The following is a 17403-nucleotide window of genomic DNA, read 5'->3' as shown; positions in this document are numbered from 1 at the left end:
CAAGCTTGTGACTTGAACGGATGTTTGCCTTGCATTCCTTTAAGACTCAGAGATTATTAGAATTAGGTTTTAAATTCCATTGCTGTCAGCACTACTGGACGTGTGCTTACCTATTTGGGTAAAAACAATTTTTTAAACCACTTCCCAAAGAATTTTAATCTCTCTTACATGTGCTAAAGCTGTAAACAAGGTCTTATTGTTTTATAGTGGATGAAATGTTGGTTCAAAAGATACTTACTAAGATGTTAACAGTCTACAAAATATACCCTAGTGCCTGCTTCTCTCTTCTCCAATTTGATTCATTGAATGTATCTACATGACATTATTTATTAACATTATTTATTACGTGATCTTAACAGAAGCTTCTGTGCTTCCAAACTTGGAGGTCTGGGGCATGCCTGAAATCTTGTTAAACATAACTCTCCTACATCAATAAATTTACAGATTCATAGTATCAAAAAAAACCAAAAAACAAATCTCAATTGTTAAGTAAAATGCAAATGTCAGACTATGTATTCATGCAATTATAATGATAATTGAAAAATTACCCCAATATTACATATTTTGACCAGTGCCTCTGAGCACTGTATTTGTTCAGAAGAAGTATCTGTCGTTGAAGCAGTCAGAAGCTCCTGTACTTAAATTAATTGAAAATTACTTTCTAAAAGAAATATTTTCATACTGAACTGATAACCCAAGAGCATTATTTTGATTCTAACATCTATCATTAAACAAGCAAGGTATAACCATTCTCTAAGTACAGAAGAAGGCTTATATAACCCTAACAATAATTTACATGTTAATTTTCTACATTAAAATATCTTCATGAATCTGCCAAGAGTCATGTATGCGATGAACTGTGTGAAGAAAGTGTTGAAAATTCACCCTGAAAAAAATCTCTGAACACTGACAAAGACATAAGAACAGCTCACTGAGACCAGTATCATAGCCCAGACCAGAACTTGGTACAAGCTGCAAGTCACCTGTGGAAAGATGCATGGAGGTGTGTGGGTGTGTATGGAGAGGCAGGGCTTCAATGCCAAAGGCTATGCTGTCAATTGTTAGGAAACCTACCATTAAGCAGGACCCAGCTGACACCACTTTCTGATTCCCCAAACTTAGACAAGTTCTCATTTCTGCCCTCCCTCCCCTCTCTGCCCCCTCTGTCACTATCAGCCTACACTGTGCACCACCAGCTATGAGCTCATTCTGCCACTGCGTGGAGTGCTTATTTCCTCTGCTGTCCTTTCATGCTCCATTACACGCATAAATAATGAAATTTTGTTTTGCAGGAGAGGCTGCATCCTGTTAGTGAACAGGTTCAAGGAGTCAAAAGCTTTCTTTGGGATTCCAGAGAAATGGCAAAAATACTTGTAGAGGGAGAGAGTAACATTATGGAATCATTATCATGTTGGAGACAGAATGATCTGCAGTCAGCATTTATTAAGCTTCTACTGTGTGCCAGACAGGTAGACATTTTACATAATTATCTCAAACCTCAGAAGAACAGCTCTGTGCGTGGAAAGTATTTCCTCCCATTTTATACTTGAGGAGACAAAGACACTAAACGATACTGAAAATGTTGTCCAAGTGTACAAACCTAATAAGTAGCAGAGCTAGCATTAGAACCCAAGACTCTCCCTTTCCAGAAACATAAGGCTCTTTTCATTAATACAGTGTATTCTGGGGCACTTATTGGGGTCGACGGCACTGTTTTCAATCATGTATAAAACTGTAATGCAATTAGGTTTTGCGTTTCCCTCTCTCCTCACCAACCCAGATAGCCTCTGTGGAAGGATCCGGCCTCATCGATGTTTGCCGCTCCAGTCTTATTCTTTGCCTGGTACATAGTGAGTGTTAAAACTCATTAACTGAATGAATGAAAAAGCTTTATTCATCATGTGGTGAATACCTTCTGCCTGAACAAGAATAACTATATCCTTCTTGAGTAGTAAGACATTCACACAAAAATATGTTCCCTCCCTGCCTTTTGTGCATTTGTTTACTTAAGAGTTTCCCTAGGGCTTTCTTGGAAAAGTATACCTCCAATTAAAAATAAAGATTATCTCATTCTACCATATTAGTGACATATGGATTAAATTGGCACCATCTAGCTTAAAAGTATAACTGCACCCCCTCCCCATAGTATCAAAGACTTAGATTTGTTTGTGCATTTGAAAGATGCATGCAAACTCCCCACACATATACCTACAGATTTTTCTCATTGTATTAACAAAACTCTTCAGAGGAGTAGTAAACATTTTCCTTCTTCAAATATTATTATTATGTCATTCAGCACCAGATTCTGTGAAAGTAACTTGTCATGTCTAAAACACAGTTCTATGGCCAGATACTACTCAAATACTAATCAACTTAAAAAAAAGAAAAAAGCAACTGTCAGACCTCTGACAAATAGTAAATCAGAAACTGAAAAGAACGTTGCGAGCTACAGACTGTCATACATTCAAACCACCGATAGACATATTCCTTCTGACCAAGAATTGTGATCTAACCACACACATTTCACAGGAGTGTTTTCTGCAGGCTTCCATTAAGTAACCTTAAAACTATTAGAAATTAAACTTTACAAGCACCCACATGTATACAAATTGGGAAAATAAAATCAACTTGGAACATTTAAAATTAATTGTCTCAGATATGGCAATTATAAAAATAATAACTGAACAAAATATGGAGACATAAGTTGTAAAGAACTGTCCCACAATGTTTTGTGACACTAACAAAGTCAAAACAAGGCTGAACTTCAGAGATTATGTCAGTGTCAGAATAAATCAGGTCTTTCCATTTATGGATAATGAGCTCAGGACATTTGCCAAACTACTAAAAAAGCAGTCCTTTGCACTAGCCTGCCTTACTTTGCAAAACAAATGTTTTATAAATCATCATATATCTTATTAACGACTGTGTTTTTGTAAAAGGTAACTTGTTTGGCTAACGTAAAAACCCAGTGAAAGGGGGAAACAACCTTACTTCATGGAACATTGATGGTTTCTTCCCCAAAGATCCTCAATGGAGTCCATCTGTGACAAGTTCGGTTTCCAACATCAAGCCAAGCTTTCAGGAAAGGAAAGTTTGGCGCTCACACCCAACTCAGCCCAATTACACTTGATCCTTTGAAAAGAATATTTGTATTAAAATAGAGCAAACTCACAAAAAGAAACAATGCACCATTACATGAATGGAAGAAGTGAAGAAGAGGGCCACCAGACAATTGACTGGTTGGGTGATATCCCACAGTACCCAAAAAAGCTCCTGCAGAGCAGAGCACTCTGGTTGTCATTTTATTTATATAAACCCTAGAACTACTCTAGAGCATGACAATCATGAAGTGATAAATGTCATCAATTCGAATAATGTCTCTGTATGGGAATATAAAACTTTATTGTTATCAGGGTATTTTCACACACATTAATCTTATCTGACCCCACAACAACCCTGTTGAACTCTGCAGAGAGAAAATTAAGTCTCCAGGAGATTGAGCAATTTGTCCAAGGTCATAAATGTAGAAAGGAGTGTGCTGACATGAGAAGGCAGGTTTTCTTTATAAACATCCATCTTTTCTTTCCTCTAAAACAACCTCCCCATTACTTAATCCCTGCTACAGTAAAGTTCCCAATCACAATGCCTATATCATAAAATTATCCTCATCCAGAACAGGCAAACTTGTAAATAATATAATATTAGAGAGAGTGAAATTCTACTTTTTTAATCTAAATATTTATATGATTGCTATTTTTTCTTTTACTGTTTTAGTAAAAAAAAAATCCAACTCTGATCATTTTGGGTGGGTTCATAAAGAAGGAAACTTCTAAATTGTATCTGGAGAATTCAACATCTATGTAATAAAATGTAACGGCCATCATTTTGTACAAAGTCAGATAGTGTCAATGAGAACTCTGTGCAGCCTTAGGCAGCCCTCAAATTCTTTCTGGCTCCAGTTACCCAATGAGAGGCTAGGAGAGCAAGGCTTTCTCATACCGACTTACAGAGGCAATTGTGAGGAATAAATGAAATTCTGTGTGTGAGAATCAGAAAATATAATAGAGGAGACGTACATAAATGCTAGGTAGGTGTGAATGTACCTTAAAATCAATTTCATTCCTCAGGACCTAAACAGAATTTCCTGGAATCTCTAGGGCAAATGCTTAACCAATATCCTCTCCTAAACTTCACCTCCTCTTTAATATCTACGAAGAACACTACTATCTCCTGCATTAGTCCTTCTTTAAAATATTTGAGTCCCAGTTCTGGAGCAAAGTGGGAGAGGAAACCGTCACAGAGGCTATTTTGACACTGGATTTCATAAATGTGATGCCCATAGGCAGCTGGGGCTAAGAGTGACACCAACATGTGGACCTATTTCAGGACTGATAAGACTCTAATGTTTTCCATTCAGCCACATGACCTCTGTTGACTTCAATGGACAATAAATTTGTGAACCGATCTTAGAAGCCACTGTTCTTTTATTCCCTGTTGAAGTAGGTTTCAGTGTTCTGAGGTCTAATGGCATATATGAACTTGGGTACCTGATATTTTTCGGTAGGTTTAAATCCAAAAGCCCTCAGGTTCTTAAAAGGTCCAGCTGGAAGAGTATTTTATCTGTGCCTTGAAAGCTCTAATAAAGAGAACTGAAATACGCATATAACATATGACCTGTGACCTGAAGGGAACAGAGGACCTTTTGCCAAGTTGCACATTTTCTTAAAAGCAACCTTGTAAGAAAGTGAGAAAAAACAGCTCAGTTCTAATGAGCACCTAATAGGTAGGAGCACCAGAGATTTATTTTGTGAATGCTTCAAAAAATGGCTGAGGTCTTTAACCACTAAACTTCCAGAAAACGTGTGCCCTTATTATCAGCAGAATAACCGACCAGTGTTTGAGAATCATGAATGTGGCCTTTTGACTTCCCAAATTATATGAGGATATTTTCTTTGACCTTCCCTTATTATAGATCCGTAAAAACGACACTGCTTTGTTCAGGCGACTCAGGACACATGGTGCTGCATGCTTCTGTAGAAACACATCCCACGTTAAATTAAGTTAGAGGTGGTATTTGAAAAATAAATAAATAACGAAGTTCCAATTCACTGCAAATGGTACAGGAGGCCAGTAAGTGGGAAGCCTGCAAGAAAAGGACTTCTTTTAGAAAGATGTTTTACAGGACTTTTTCTGCATCATTAACTCTTCTGGAATCCTGAACATAGCATGATGAATTTCCCTAAAGAAGTAGCTACTGTTTAATTTTGAATCACTTCAAAGAGCCACAGCAGAAGAAATCAAAGAAAACCAAAAAGGCCAGTAGATGTGAAATTCGCCAAGGGGGGAAAAAGAAAAACCATGAAGGTTCTAACAGATTTTGACCATGTACTGAAAATACCACTGATTATTTTGCTACTACAGTGTTTTACTGTTCCATGTGACTGAAATAAGCCTCTGTATTCATAGGAACACAGGATATTTTTATTACAATATTTGTGTCATAGCTCTTTAAAAGGAAACATATTTTAAAACCTTGAAAAGAATCTCTGTCTTAAAATGGTTCTTGATATTATATGTGACTGTGTGTTTTACTATAAACAGATACATTATTGGGAGGTCCCATTGCTGAAAAGAGTAAAGAAGTACTGATAGGCTTACTCCTATCCCCAACATCTAGTTTTTAGAAGAAAAATAGAATTAAAAAAAAAAAAAAAGAGCAAAGCAATTTGGAAGGTGGAGAAAAATAAGAAAGTTGGCTTGGGTACTAGAATGGTTATTTAATTGTAATAATTATAAAATAATAATAATAATTGGTCTTCAAAAATGTCTTGCACAAAACCTACATAAGGGAAAAGAAAGAAAACCTCCTAAAAATTCCGTATCTCCAAATACCACTAACATCAAAAACCATCTGGAAAATGTCTGATAATGGGTATCCACCCACCTAAAAAATTCAGTAAACTTTGTTTTCAATTACCATTTCGAATAATCAACTCAAATTGAAATTCTGATGTGAAAACCCTGAGAAGACAAAGCTGGATTAGGAATCAGATTTTAGGTCTCCTTAAAAGACTATCTGTTTATAGACACCTTTCTCATACCCCACTTTGCCTTTCATCCGTACAGTAAGTCACAGAAGCACAGCTGAATTTAAAGATATACACACACTGCTGCTATGAAGTCCAGTTACCACATATATGTTCTGAGCTTGAATCAAGTTTCCCTGAGGGGCAATAAAATTTCACTAACATCCAGCAGCACTGTGAGTCTCAAAACATTAGTCTACCTGACTGTACAATCCTTTTATTGGCAGAGGAGAGCACAGGTTTTATTGATGTGGATTGTATTGTCAGTGCTCTACGGAAGAACCATTTAGCAGCCTATTAGCCTGTAACATTTTTATTACTGTTGTTAAATATCATTCCCCATACTGAACGCTGAAATAGAAAAATCAAGCTCAAAAATCTAAATATCCAGAAAGAACTACAGAGCTGTTGGCTTCCCCGCACCCCACATAATCTGTAGACTCTGATGAGAAGAAAGGAAAACAATGAGTATTCACTTCTTGCAGACAGAGGTCACTAATGGACTGAATTCAAATCACTGTGGCAGTAACCACAAAGTTATTAAAGTAATCTAGTGAAAAATGAACTTGAATTGAAATTAAAGACACCAAAAGATGATTATCCTGGAAGGTCTGACCTGAATAGAAATAAAATGACATCACCTTGACCTTTTGGAATCTTCCAAAACCAAGAGCCACCCTGTCAGTCACCTTTGCTGTTTTTTAACTTCAGTAGAAGCAGCAATTCTTCCTTGTAGAACGCAAAGCTGAAGAGTCAAACTAGATCCGATGCCCATGCTGGGTCTCTACAGATTAAGACTCTGGACTTGTACATATTTGAGCCTTTCTTGAAACCACAGCCCCAAACTGGGAAGATATAAGGTTGCTTTTGGGAGCTATGTCTAAAACCTAAGTCAAACTCTCCGACAGGCCAGAACATAAATGTAACAGGCATCAGAGGAGGTTCAAATTAGATCCAGCCTGTCAAAATCAAACTCGGGTAAGATCACATCATCTGAAATCTAGCGTACAGGAAAAATCATGACAGTCTTGGGGACCCCAAGGTGCCCAGCAGGGAGTCACTTGGGAATCTACTTTCTTCTGTGAAAAGCATCCCCTGGAATTTCTAAACCCACAATGAAACTACTTACATGTTAAGACATGGGCATTAAAAACAAAAAACAAAACAAAAAGAAAGCAGCATTCCTTCCATGCTACATGCTAGCTTTGTAATAGTTTCTGCTATAGTACAGCTAGCCCAATTCTTTTTACAATTTCTTGTACCTACTGGCAGAGACAGGGAATCGTGTTTGGAATTCCATCTTGCCACCCTCCTCCAGTCACAGATATTTGCAACTCAACCTGACAGTATGGTGTTGAACTGTGTGCACTGTGATTCTTAAAAATCCTAAATGGTTTAACCCTATCCTGTTCAGGGCCTTTGAGGAGGGGAGGAAGACAGGTTGTATTTGGGGGAGCAATAACGTTGTAAAGAAATAAGCAACTTTTCATGGTACGTGTATTACCCAACGATTTATTGTCTTCTAATATGGTGGCCTGTCGATCTTATGGATCTGGCGCATGTTGCTTAGCCATTAAAAAAAAAAAAGTCTAGTTCTAACACTTTAGATACTGACCTAAAATTATACATTAATACTGCAACCACCAAATATGTCCCTGAACAAATACTAAACTGCATTCTATTTACCTCAAAATGTTTGGAGAATCCTTTCACTGTAGATTTAAGAAGGTCATGCCACTTACATCTACAGACAATATCTTCCCGATATGGAAGCTAGCCTTCATATTAGCTTTTTGGCCAAGAGAAAAGTTAGACATAATAAATTTAGCAATAAGCCTGAGAGTAAGTGGACATGCCCCAAAGCTCCCTGAAACACTGGGTGACAGATAAATGAGCCTCCCAGCTGAGTGGGGAGCAATAGTTCCCACTTAGGAGAGGCTTTGTGCAGCAAATGCAGAACGCAAAGAAATCTAATCAGCACCTTGCACTCCTGCGCAAGCCTTTACACGGAGTTGTGCCTTGCACCTGATTAGCTTACCGTAAGCTTTACAAGAGATCCCCTCCACTAAAATGAATCAAAAGCTCTTGTAGACTGATTTCCATTTACAAGAAGTCACTACGAGTTTCCAGGTGAATATATAATGATCATAATAAAGATGATAGCAGCAAACATTGAGCGGCTAGGAAACCCAAAAACTGGACTGTGCGAGAGGGCACGTTGGGGAGTTGGGGCTAGAATCTTTTCGCTCTCGGGGTGAAAGACAGGAGCTATTTTATTTTCTTTACTTAGCCTTAGTAACGCTGCTATTACGGAGCCCAGAGCTTCTTCTCTCCGCTGCCCCCACCTCAGTGAACACCTGCGACCACTCGCCACCCCCGCACTACCGTGCATCAGGCCACCGAGGAAAAACCGGCCTCTCTGCAACACCAACACCCCACACACGAGCGCGCGCGCACACACACACACGCACAAGCATTGCAAATTCACGTTACCAATGGTTAGTGCGTTTCATCTCACCCTTCAATCAAAATGTGACTTCTAAAGTTCCTATTTTATAACAACATAAGGTGAATGGAAGGAGGGAGGGAGAGCCCCAGGGATGTCAAATCCGGGAAGGATAATTTCCCCCCTACTTTGAAATTTTTACGCCACATCTACCCCGCCCCCATTTGCTTTCCTGCGCCAGCCGAACGCGGTGGGCGAATGCGAGTGGGTTCACATAATTTTTAAAAGATGTTAAATAAGGGTAAGAGGATGAGGGTGGGAGTGAGTGAAATCCATGCATTATTCCCCTGGATTGAAGAATGCTAAAAGCCACCGACTCCACATGCTAAATTTCCAACGAGCTACAAGAGGGGGCCCCAGCTGGGGCCGAGGGTTCTCATCCATTCCCAGGAGAGATTCGCTTCCTTGCACAGCTGCCCCCGGTTCTCAGAGAAGCGCCACGGGCCCCTCTAACGTTACTGTGGATCTCTCGGAGCTAGGTGCCTGTCCCCGGGATCTTGAACTTCGCTTCTCTCTCACTTTCAGCCAGAACTGGAGGGAGTCAGGAAAGGCGCTGGGAGGGAGCAGAAGCCCAGCGGGGGGGGCTAGAAGGAGAAGGTGGGGGGTGCCAGTTACCTGCGAAGGTTCTCGAGGTCTCCTTCCAACCTTGGTAGTAATCCCGGTCAGCGCCACGTCCTCCCGCAAATCCAAACTTTTGCTTGGTCCTCCAGGTGGCGGGGGCGGCGACGGTGGCTGCTGCCGGAGCCCGGCCCTTTCGCCCGCTGCGTCTGGGCGCGAGGGTGCGGAGGCCGAAGGCTCAGCGCGGCGTGCGCCTCCCCGTAGCCGGCCGGTGCCCGGGCGCCCCGCTCGCCTCTCTCGCTCTCGCTTTTCTCCCCTACGGAGTCGCGGCATCGTCTTCCCCCGTCCTCCGCCACCTCCGCCTCCAGGACTCGAGCATGCCACTTTCTCTCGGCTCCGGCCGCCGCGGCCCCTCCCCTCCTCCTCTGCTTCCCCCTCTCCGCCTCGGCCACGCCAACGAGTCCCGAAAGGCGGGCGAGCGAGGAAGGCAGCGGAAAGAGGCCCCACGGCACCGGGACTCCTCGGAGACAGAGGACCCCGGGGGGCGTCTGGAGAGCCGGGCGAGCGCGCCTCCGACGCCCGGGTGCCCACCTCGCAGAGCCCTGCGCGGGGCGCTGCGCGGGGCTCGCCTGAGTGCTGCACCGGCTTCGCGTGGGTCGGGAGGCTGCTCAGACCTCACTGCTGCCTGGATCCGACGCAGCCCGGCTAATGTAGGCGCCGCGGCCCCCACCCCCACCCTCCTGACACCCCCAGGAGATGTTTACAGTAATGAATTCGCGGGATCGCCTCCGCGGCTCCCGCGCTCCTCCTCTCCCCCAGTTCCTCGCGCTCTGGCGCGCTCCCCACCTCTAGCCCTCTTTCTCTCCCTCCCTCGCTTACTCCCTCCCTCTCGGAGTCCCTCCCACATTTCTGGTTTAAAGAATGCTTGGGAGGCGCGGCCGCAACCCAAAGCTTTCCAAGAGGCCAAGTCAGACTCGGCTCTTAACCCTGTCCTCCCTGAATAGAGTTGCCAAGCGCGGGGCTAACACCGCGGATGACTTCGAGACTGTGCGTGCCGCCTCTTCTCTCTTTACCCTGCACCATCTCACCCACCCCCAACTCTTAGGGATAATGCCACCATCTGAACACTGAAAGCCGATTTACCCCCTTCCTACTTGGTGTTGTACTTCCAATATCTATTACTTACATACTAAGAAATGATCGAAGCGTGAGAATAGAGGGTAAAAATATTACAAGTCTCTCAACCAAGATGGCGTTATTTCAAATGCAAGTAACTTTGGTGGTTTGCCCCCCACCCCATCATTAGTTCCCCGATCCCGGGCCTTCTTAAATACTCTATTTGGGAATATAATCCCAAATTTAATATGATTATTTTAAACACCCCGTTTTTTTCTCCCTTCACGCTGGAAAGAGCGTTGTTCACTTTCCCCAAATATTACAACGGACAACCAAATTCAGCCTCACAGATTTAGGAAACAGGCTTGACAGCTAAAGAAGCCTGATTTAAATACAGGCAATATTTCCAATTCCCAATCTCTTTGCAAAAGTGAAAAAGTAATGTAAGAAAACCAAGTGCACGTCTCTTTGGGGGGTGGGGGGTGGTGTCTCGTTTTCTCCTCTAATTTCATTGCCGCAGCTCCTGCCTCCAGTAAGTTGCTGTCATGTTCTAACTAGTCTGTACAGAGGCCGAATCTGAACAGAAGAGGGAGAGCGAGCTCGCGCCAAGTGCTGGGCTGTGCAGAGACGCGCCGTTGGTGGGACCAGGCCAAAAGTACCCACGAGCTTGAAACTAGCACAGGACAAACTCCCGAAGGATTCGGATAACGCAGCAGAAGAGTTGGGCAGGGGCCGTGGCCACAACCAGCCGGCTAGGCATGATTTCTCGGTCCTCAGTTCAAAGCCTGAGTCACTTGGCACCACTTTCCCAATTGTTTTCATTTCCTTCGCATCCCTGTTGGGTCTACCGCCTTCTCGCACTTGAAGGCTTAAATCGTGTTAAAACGACTTGGAGAAACGCCCGATTTGCCTCCCAGGCACAAGCCACGCACAGATTCACCCAGACGCACACCGGAGAGGCACGCTGGCACACACGCAGACACGACCCGGGCAAATAACGCAGAAGGCAAAGATGGCTCGGAAAATGCTTTGACTGACATATACACAGCCAGCTTCTCCCCAAAATCAGTGTGTGACTAATATCCAGAGGGCGAGGCACATGGCTGGGGGAGTTAATTGGACTAGGACAGTGAGTGCCATCTTCCTAAGAGGTTCCAGGAGCAAAAAAAAAAAAAAAAAACACCAGCGACCACAGCAGCGGTGGCTTCCGCCTCCACCAGCAGCTGCCGCCGGCGAGAGCACCACGCGCTCCGGGAGTTTCCCGGGCATCAAGTGTGGGTCCAGCCCGCCCCAGTTACCCCCTTTCCCCATACTTCCTTTCCCTGGTTAGTGCCCAGACTTCAACCTTGGTCTTGTCCCGGGGTTACAAAGGGGAAGTGACCGCGCCGGCGCTGAACCCGAGGGAACTAGCTAGAACCGGTGAGCGCGGTTGGAGGGATCTTTACAGCCGGCTCCGAGCCCGCGCGGGGACGAATTGGCAGCTAGCGAGGCTCTGCTCCCGCCCTCCTCACTGTCACTTTGCCCCCCTGCACTCAGCGCCTGGAGGTGTTAACCACCCCTCCCCGCGTCCCAGGCAGGCGGCGCAGGGAACTCAATCGGTGTTCAGCTTGGTAGGCTGCCCGCGTCCTCCCCGCCGCCGCGGGCGCGCGGAGAGGACGCGCTGCTCCTAGCTCAGGGCCAGGCCACTGATGGCCAGACGGGCTGGAGAAAGCCTCGGTTTGGGAGAAAGTCATCCCCTCCCTAACTCGAAGGAAAACGAATTAGCGACCCCCGCATCTTCTGAGCCACTAAGGGATCCCGGATTGCGGGCAGGGGGCGTGCTGGTGGCTTGAGACGCTGGCTCTTGATAATAACGCTGGTGATATTAACAGCAGATGGAGCGGGCTCGGGGTGGGGACGTAGGGACATTCATATTCATTCTTGGGATTTGAGAGGCTGGATTCCGGCAAGTTTAGTGGCTCTAGAAACTTAATTTAAAATGATGCTCCCAGCAGGCTAGCAAATTTGCGTTTTGACTCAGGGCTCAGTTACAAAACTCCTTAGAGGAAGTGTGTATTCGACCTGCAAATAGACCTCCCTAAAGTCGGGGGAGAGTTAAGCAGCCTATTTTCTCTCTGGATGAAAGGTAAAGACTAAAACATCCCACCCACCCGATGATCCCCCCTGCTGATTAACAACCCCCCCACCCCCCAAAAAAAAAAGAAAGAAAGAAAGAAACCGCGTGGTGCTCGCGTAGTGGCAGCCCCGGCAGCTAGCGGAAACTCCACCTGGCCCCACTGTCCCTTTACCTGGCGGCGCGTCTCCTTGCAATGGGCTCATCCAAATCCGACAGGGTCCGGGAGGTGGAAAGGGAAGAAGCTGGCGCGACAGCAGCGGGGATCCCGGGGCATGGTATTGTTTTAGGGGTCGCCGCCGAGGTCCCTCCTGCCCATCGTTGAGAACTGCCAACTTGGTCCCGGAGCTGTGTGGACACGCGGCAGCCCTGGAGCAGCCGCGTCGCCGCCGCTTGACTACCAAGACCGAGGGCCAGAGACGCACCCTGCGCGGTAGCTGCTCAACGCCTCCGCGCCGAGATTGCGGCGACTGGTGTTATCTCCCAGAGCTGGTTCCTCTGTGGTGACAATGGAAGATGCCAAAATTGCGAGTGACGGCGACAGGTTTCGAACGTACAACTAACTACAAGGTACCCTGCTTGAGACTGGAAGCTACTTTCCCCCACCCCCTCATCTCCCTCCTACAGGGGAGGGAATTAATTTAACCCTGTATGCGCCCTACACTCCCTGGAGAAGCTGGAATCCACTAGGAAACCGCAGGCGGCGGCTCCCGGGGCAAGAGCTTTGTTCACGTGCGTTTCCAGTGGGTGTGTTGCTATCTGGGGGCACTCGCGTGGCAAGACGCCAGTGGCAGGCTTCCAGCGCCAGACTCCGACATGGGAAGGAGCCCTAGCATTTCATCCGGACCAGACCCAGCCCTCGGAATCTATTTTTTGCCTCCGGTTACCAGATTTGAAGTTGCCAGGGAAGTTGGGTTTTATTCCTTTATTTCTCCCCCCCCCTTCCTGCCCCCCGTATCATTTCCTTTCCTAGCGGCTCTTTGAATATGTGGAACTCTCTGCTTGTTCTAACTCGAGCTTTGAACTGTTTTGCGTGTGCGAGACGAATTGTGTAAGGAACCCACCTACGCACGCCAAAGTTAAATGAAATAGCAAGGAAAACTGTCTCCCACCCGTGCTTCCAGTGCCCGCATAAGCCAAATGGCCACGTATTCAAATAAGACTAAAACACGGGTAAATGGAGAGGGGTCGGGTTTGAGGGAGTCGGAGATGTGAATAGAGAGATGGAAAGGTGGGGAAGGAGGGGGGCACGGAGCCTTAGAACGGTATAAACAGGAGAACTACAAACAAGAATGACGATGCAGAAAATATGAGTTTCAACCTTGGAAGCAGCAGCCCAGCTTTAGATTTTGCGCCTAGATTTTGATTGGCATTATTTCCCCGGCTCCTTTGGGAGCGGTTAAAGGGAAAAATCAGAGAATCCAGGAGCGTCCGCCTCGGTCACCCAGATGCTTTGCATTTTGTAGCAACTTCGTTTAAGTGCTCTGGACTCCCAAGAAGTTAACTGGAGTTGGAGACGGGTCTTTTCGTGGACGCGGGTGTAAGCTTAGAAAAGAGAAAACTGACAGCAGAATGCGTCTGCTGTCACCGTCACACCCAAACGAGCCAGAGCGTCGCTCAGAGCGCCAACTCAGACACCTTCAACCGACCCGTTCTTTCTCGAAAGAAAAATACCGAGTCTTTAATAATCATTCAGAGGGCAACACGTGGATCTTGCGGAAACTGGGTTATTTTACAAAGAGAAAATGTGTTTCTCCACCAGAAAGATGTCCTGATTTCTCTCTGCAACGTACCCCAGTCAGTGAGAATCTGCAATAGCCATTGCAATCGCCTCCCCAGCCAGGCCAGCCCGCAGAGGCGGTGGGTGGGAAAGCTGTTTCCAGCCGCCGGGTGCAGAATTCCGTTGTAAATCCTTCGAGTGTGCCAAGGGGGCAGCAAAGCATAGGGATAGCTTGTCAGGCCGCAGAATCAACGCGAAAGACCACATGTGAGGACAAATACTCATCTACCTGCTTTTAAACATTCATCATCCTGTGTGAGTCAGTTACATAAGTATCCACATGATACCTTTCATACCTCGATCTAAGATAACAGTATCTTATTTTATCTTGAAGAATACATTTTTGATGAAAGGCAAAACAGAACCCTGTACAGGTTAAACTTTATGATTTATGCTCCTGGAAAAACGAATAAGACTGAAAAAGGAAGAGGGGGTGGTTGCAGATGTACAGAATTTGTATTTTATTAGTGCTGTTTCCAAATTATAAGAAAACAGTATCATGTGGATGTGCTCCCTCTGTGAGAATGTTGGTGCGATTACTGTAATCTGGATGAGGGAGATGGAGTATGGAACAATATCACACCAAATGTAGGAACATAATCTCTGTAACAAATTTCTTATCCACATGATGTATGAGTCAGCTTTAGAAATACGTGATGATGGGGCCAGAGGAAGCAAAGGAATAGCAAACGTGGTTCCAGGGCTCCAGAGTATGATAACTTTTCAGACTCACAAAACTGTGATACTAAGGTTATTTTCATTGAGAAATTAACACTTATCCATAAGGGTAGGGAAGTATAGAGACAAAAAAACAAATCTGTGAGCTTCGAAAAACAGAAAGTCAGCTCATTAGTTATGCTTAGGCCTTCAATCCTCAATGGTGTTTTCACTTCAATTGAAATTTGACTTCCCTTTCAAATCCTTTAACACCCTCTCTCCATGTTTCTTGTACTCTCCCCCATCTGTACATGCACAATATACATTGGCCTGTCTTTGTCACACTTGGTGAAAGGAAAAATAACACAGGATTCTGAATCACAAGATCTTGGTTTAAGCCCAAAGCCCTGAAAATTTTGATCTTGGATAAGTTCCGTTTCAAGCCACTGTCTACCCATTTATAAAATGAGCATAAAGATACCTGTCTGACCAGCCTCATATTGTTGTCACATAATGAGTCAGTGTATGTGAACAGTGCTTTAGAAATCTGAGTGGTTGTTTGCTAACGATATTATCTTTGCATCACACCGTCCCAGCCTTCAAAACAGAGGAAAATTACATCAATCTGAACAGTTTCCCCTGAAGTTATCGTCTTCGAACACTTATCAAAAGGAAGAAACCAACACTGCCACATTGCCATTAACTGAACTGCAGACTTTATTCATACTTTATCAGTTATTTTACACCAGTGTCCTGGTTTCTGTTTCAGGATCTCATCTAGGAAACTGCATTGCTTTCAGTCAGTACATCTCCTGGGCTTTGTGACAGGTCCTCAGACTTTCCTTGCTTTTTTGATCCTGAGAGTTTTGAGGAGTAATGGTCAGGTATTTTGTCTCTCAGTTTTGGTTTTTCTGATGTTTTCTCGTGATTGAATTCTAATGATGGGTTTGGGGAAGTAATACCGTGGAGGTGTAGTGTGTTCTCATCACATTATGTCAGGCAGTACAGGATGTCAGCATGATCTCATCACTCTCTAGGTATTGTGTGCAGGGTTTCTCCACTGTAGAGTTATTTGTCCTTTTACATAATCTATTCTTTGGAGGTAAATCACTAAGCCCTGCCCACCCTCATGAATTTAGAATTTTTAAATGAGCCAAATAAGCAGTTAGTGCAATTTGTAAACATCACCCCACCTCACCCCAGATATCAAATTCACCCAGGAATAATCTCCCAGGAAATTCCTCCTGTACGATGCTATATCCTTAGGAAAGTATTCAACAATCTCTTCTTGGCTATGTATTTTGAATCATCTTTAACTACCGCATGTTTTACAATCCCCAAACACAGTAATTCCCAAATCATGTTGATTTTTTTTCTGAAATGCCCCCTTCTTTTTCAATCCTCATTGTCATATATGGTCAGTTTAGAATTCCAAGTTCCCTATGAAAAGATGACATCCATGACTTCTTATCCCTCTTTCTCTTTCTTGGTTTTCTGACAGTATAGTGTTCATTTCATTCTCCTTTAAAGTGATAATAGCTATCTACATGATTGTTTCTGGACTAGATCTAAGAGTCTCAAAGAACTGAGTCAGTCTTAGTTTTCTCTTCTCCTGGTAAAATGCTCAAAATACGCTTGTTGGCTTCATGAGTAAGCTCCTCCAGCAGGTAGAGAAACATAAATCCTTTCTTCTAAGAAGAGAATCTTTGTAATGAAGTCCATGGTGAACACACTGGAGAGGTAGCTTTTCATTTCTCTCATGAGTATAAACCACTTCTAATGCCTTTTGGTGAATGTGGCTTGATTTATGTGAATCCATGTCATTGAAATACATACCCTTCTGATTTTGAAACACCACACTACAGTATATAATTCATCTATTCATTTAATAATCATTTGTAGAAAACACAAAACGTGTCAGGAATGTGATGAATATATTGAGTCCCTATTCGGTCCACACTCTCAGTCTAATGGAGTCACATAGACAAATAATTATACACTCATTAGGGAAATATAACAATTTAGTTATAGGCAATGTAGTTTAGTGCCCTGAAATAGTTTTTCTTTAGAGGGAAGACCTCATCCAAGTGATGGTGTAGCTCTTTTGACAATGTACGGATTTTACAAGGGACTTTGCGACATCATTTTTATATCCAGCCTTCTCTATAGCATAGTCACAGGTACCAACTGGAGTCCTCTGTCTCATGGAAAGCTCTTTGGGCCAAGAATTGGAAAGTCAGTGTGGAAGTAATTGCATGAATATCCATTTCCCCAAGCCTTGGTTTCTTTGCCTTTCCATGCAGGTTACAAGATGATTATGCGTGAACAGAAACAGAAGGTACATACTGACAGGAAACAAATGCACGTTAAACCATGGAGATTTCCTTTTACATAAACCTGCCATTTGTTAAGCAGTTGCTCTCTGTTCCAAAGGGAAGCTGGCAAAAATTTGAAGCAAATATTCTGCAACAGCACTGGGGAAGAATAGGGAAATGCTTTCTAAAAAAGGGTATAGGCAAGATATAAAGATGTAAGCCGTTTTAAGAAGAGATGAATGATATACCCAAGGAATTATTCCAACCTGGAC

The 17403-nt window shown here is 44.0% G+C and overlaps 1 protein-coding gene across 2 annotated transcripts in view; it reads right to left on the bottom strand.

The window, feature by feature from the left end:
- FLRT2 (fibronectin leucine rich transmembrane protein 2) overlaps positions 1 to 15727 on the bottom strand; it is a 103571-nt gene extending 87844 nt beyond the window's left edge. Inside the window, exon 1 of one of the 2 annotated variants that reach the window (XM_081050513.1) lies at positions 12555 to 15727. The gene's annotated coding sequence lies outside the window, so the exon portion shown is untranslated. Of the gene's footprint in view, positions 1 to 9207; positions 9983 to 12554 lie in introns of those variants that run through there. The other variant, XM_081050512.1, reaches the window with a different exon arrangement.
- Between the last annotated feature and the right edge of the window lie 1676 nt (positions 15728 to 17403).

The sequence above is a fragment of the Rhinolophus hipposideros genome (assembly GCF_964194185.1).
Source record: "Rhinolophus hipposideros genome assembly, chromosome: 5".
NCBI lineage: Eukaryota > Metazoa > Chordata > Mammalia > Chiroptera > Rhinolophidae > Rhinolophus > Rhinolophus hipposideros.
This window is presented reverse-complemented; position numbering and strand designations above follow the sequence as displayed.